The 4,150-nt window shown below is 27.0% G+C and overlaps 1 protein-coding gene across 2 annotated transcripts in view; it reads left to right on the plus strand.

Annotated features, from left to right (window-relative positions):
• LOC116852819 overlaps nucleotides 1-4,150 on the plus strand; it is an 86,568-nt gene that overhangs the window by 2,534 nt on the left and 79,884 nt on the right. The window lies entirely within an intron of this gene.

Consider the following 4,150-nt stretch of genomic DNA (forward strand, 5'->3'; position numbering starts at 1 on the left):
ACACACACACACACACACACACACACACACACACACGCGCGCGCGCACACGCACATACACACACACACACACACACACACACACACACGTTCTGTAACATTTTTAAAATATTTTTTTACATTTTATATTCGTTTGACATAATGATTTTCATAAATATTTTTTAAATATTCCTTTAGTACTTTTTAAATATTTATTTACATTAATTATTCGTTTGAAATAATGATTTCAATAAACATTTTTAAACGTTTCTGTAACATTTATTAAAAATATATTTTACATTAATTATTCGTTTGAAATAATGATTTCAATAAACATTTTTAAACGTTTCTGTAACATTTATTAAAAATATATTTTACATTAATTATTTGTTGAAAATAATGATTTTAGTCAACTTTTTTTAAACGTTTTTGTAACGTTTTTAAAATGTATATTTTATATTAATTATTCGTTCGACGTAATGATTGCAATAAATATTTTTGAAAAATTTTTTAAAGATTTTTTAAATATTTATTTTACATTAATTATTTTCGTTTGGAATAATGTGACTTCAATAAATATTTTTTAAACGTTTTTGTAACATTTTTAATTGTTTATTTTTCATTGATTATTCGTTTGAAACAATTATTTTTGTAAACATTTTATATGTTTCTGTAACATTTTTAAAATATTTTTTTTTATTTATTTTACATTTATTATTTGTTTGACATAATGATTTTCATAAATATTTTTCAAACATATTTTAAACATTATTAAAATATTTATTTTACATTAATTATTCGTTGAAAATAATAATTTCAGTTAACATTTTTTAAACATTTCTGTAACGTTTTTAAAATGTTTATTTTATATTTATTATTTGGTTTATATAATGACTTTATTAAATATTGTATAAACATTATAAAAATTTTTATTTTGTATTTATTATTTGTTTGACATTATGATTTTCATAAATATTTTTCAAACATTGTTTAAACATTTTTAAAATATTTTAGATTAATTATTTGTTAAAAATAATAATTTCAGTTAACATTTTTTAAACGTTTCTGTAACGTTTTTAAAACGTTTATTTTATATTTATTATTCGTTTTATATAACAATTTAATAAATATTTTTTAAACATTTTTTAAAGACTCTTAAATATTTAGTATACATTAATTATTTGTCAGAAATAATAATTGTAAACATTTTTCTAATCTTTTCATGATATTTTAAAAATATTTTAAAAATATTTTAAAATTATTATTCTATGTGAATATTTAATGTAAAGCAATATTTACTATATATTAGCAAAAAAATATTCAACAAAATTTTTTTGAGAATGATTTGAGAAAATAATGAATGAAAAAAATAAAATTTTAGAAACATTTTTAAAATATTGGTTCCTGATTAGGTAAATGAGAATTAAAATTTTGGAAGCATTGGAAATATAAAAAATGGGATTAAAATTGCGATTAATTTTAGATCGTCAACAAAAGCATCAAGAAAAAAGATTTTAAACAGACAGTTAAAATGTTTTAATATTATTTAATAAGAATTGGTTAAACCTCATTTCTTTATTAAAAAAAACATTTGTTATATTTGAAATAATGTTTTGTTATATATAATGTTTTGTAACGTTATAAAAATGTTTTTGTTAATGCGAAAGAAATGAATTGTAAACAAATCTTATAAAGTTAAAAAAACATTATTTTAAAAATTAAATGTTTTTCTAATGAAAAAGAGGAATTATTCTATTATTTTTAACATTTTTTAAATGTTCTTCTAAGTTAATTTAGGTAAACATTTAATTTTTTAAAATAATATTATTTTAAACTTTAGTGATATTAAATAAAATAGATAGGGGAATCAACGCGTGTATTTGCTAGATACGTTATAACTGTGAACACTGCAAGTATACATTTTATAAGCATAAATTGTAAGAACATCGTTGGAATCATTGGAGTCACCACGTGCCGCTTGATCGTTAGGTTAAGCAACGCAGTCAGGATGGATGGGTGGGTGGGTGGGTGGCCGGCATACCGCCTCGGATTCGAAATTATCGAGGGAGGATTTGCGAAAGTTTTAGAGTGTGTTTGACAACCTTCGGTTTCTCGCAGTTATAAGACATGAGAAAATTAGGAATTAGTTTTTTTATGAAACAATAAGAATAAATAAGTTCCCTTTTTCATTATAAAAATGTTTATTTTAATGTTTGAAATAATGTTTTTTTAACGTTATAGAAACATTTTTTTAACATGAAGAAAATGATTTTGAAACGTTTTTATAAACGTTTATAAAAACGTTAAAATAACGGGATGTTCTTTTTTCTCATTACAAAAACATTTATTTTAATGTTTGAAATAACGTTTTATTTACGTTATAATAACATTTTTTTTAACATTTGAAGAAAATGATTTTTAAACATTTTTAGTATATCGTTCAAGAAACATTATTTTTAACATTAAAATAAACGTATTTTAATAAAAAAAAATGGGAATTATCCAATTATTTTTAATGTTTTTAAAAATGTTTTTAAATGATTTTAAAACATTTTTTAAATATTTTTTTCCTGATTGAAGAAACATGTATTGGGAGTATGCATTAATTTTAAAGGATTTTCAAGAGACGGCGTAACTAGTACTATATCGTATCGGGCCATATTGTTACTACGTTCATGTCAAAGCACCATCATGTGGCTTTAGTTTTCAGTACGTGTCATTTTGCCGAAGTGTAAACAGTTGTGTAAACCGAAGTTGTTTTTTTGAGCATTGAATATATCGAATTTTGTGCCAACAAAACGCAATTTGCGGGAAACTTTGCTTTTTTGCTTCCATTTGAAGAGAAATGCTGCTGAAAGTCCGAATGTTGTCGGAAACTTATGGTGATTATATTCCATCGATTTCAACATGTGAATACTGGTTTCAACGTTATAAAAAAGGTGATTTTGACACGGAAGACAAGGAACGTCCAGGCCAGCCAAAAAAGTTTGAAGATGAGGAAGTGGAAGCTTTACTCGATCAAGAACCGAGTCAAACGCAAGAAGAACTTGCAGAATCATTAAATGTTGATTGATCAACGATGTCCAGACGTTTGAAGGTTTTTATTAAAATACATTTATTTTAATGTTAAAAGAAATGTTTTTTGAACAATATAAAAATGTTTAAAAATTATTTTCTTCAAATGTTAAAGAAATGTTCTTATAACGTAAATAAAACGATATTTCAAACATTAAAATAAACGTTTTTGTAATGAAAAAAAGAACTTATTCCATTATTTTAACGTTTTTATAAACGTTTATAAAATCATTTTCTTCATACATTAAAAATTGGAATGATTTAAAAGCAAGGAAATTGGGTACCGTACGAGTTGAAGTCGAGGGACGTCGAAAGGTGCAAAATGACCTGTGAATTGTTGCTTCAAAGACACAGAAAAAAAAGTTTTTTGCATCGTATCGTGACGGGTGATGAAAAATGGATACTCTACGATAAGAAACGCAAAAAACCAGGCGAACCATCAACATCGACGGCAGAGCCGAATATTCATGGCGTCAACCTCATGCTCTGTATTTGGTGGGATCAGCTGGGTGTAGTGTATTATGAGCTGCTCCAACCCAACGAAACCATCACTGGGGAACGCTACCAACAACAATTGATGCAATTGAGCCGAGCATTGAAGCAAAAACGGCTAGATTACGTGAGAAGATACGACAAAATGATTTTCCAGCACGACAACGTTCGGCCACATGTTGCGAAACCGGTCAAGGAAACGTTAGAAGCGCTTAACTGGGGTGTCCTACCACACCCGCCGTATTCTCCAGATATTGCTTCTTCCGATTACATCTATTTCGATTGATGACTCATGGCCTGTCTGAGTTTTCAAAGTTACGCTCTTTAGCATTAGCTTCAAAGTTACGCTCTTTAGCATTAGCGCGCGGCCGATTAAGGCAAGAGGAAAATCATATCCGGCCGATTAAGGTAAGCTAAGGCAGAGAAAAACGTAAACACAAGCGCGGTAAACGAGAGCTGCCCTTGCGTTTACGTTTTTTAGGCCATCAGCCTTACGCTATTTACTATTAATACGAGCGCGCGTTCGTGCTCGTCACTACGGTATCCACGCGCGCTAATGCTAAAGAGCGTAACTTTGAAGCCTCTTAACTCGAAAAGTACTTAAC

This window comes from Odontomachus brunneus, unplaced genomic scaffold, assembly GCF_010583005.1.
Source record: "Odontomachus brunneus isolate Ranch 3 - 2012 unplaced genomic scaffold, Obru_v1 Obru_scaffold_257, whole genome shotgun sequence".
NCBI lineage: Eukaryota > Metazoa > Arthropoda > Insecta > Hymenoptera > Formicidae > Odontomachus > Odontomachus brunneus.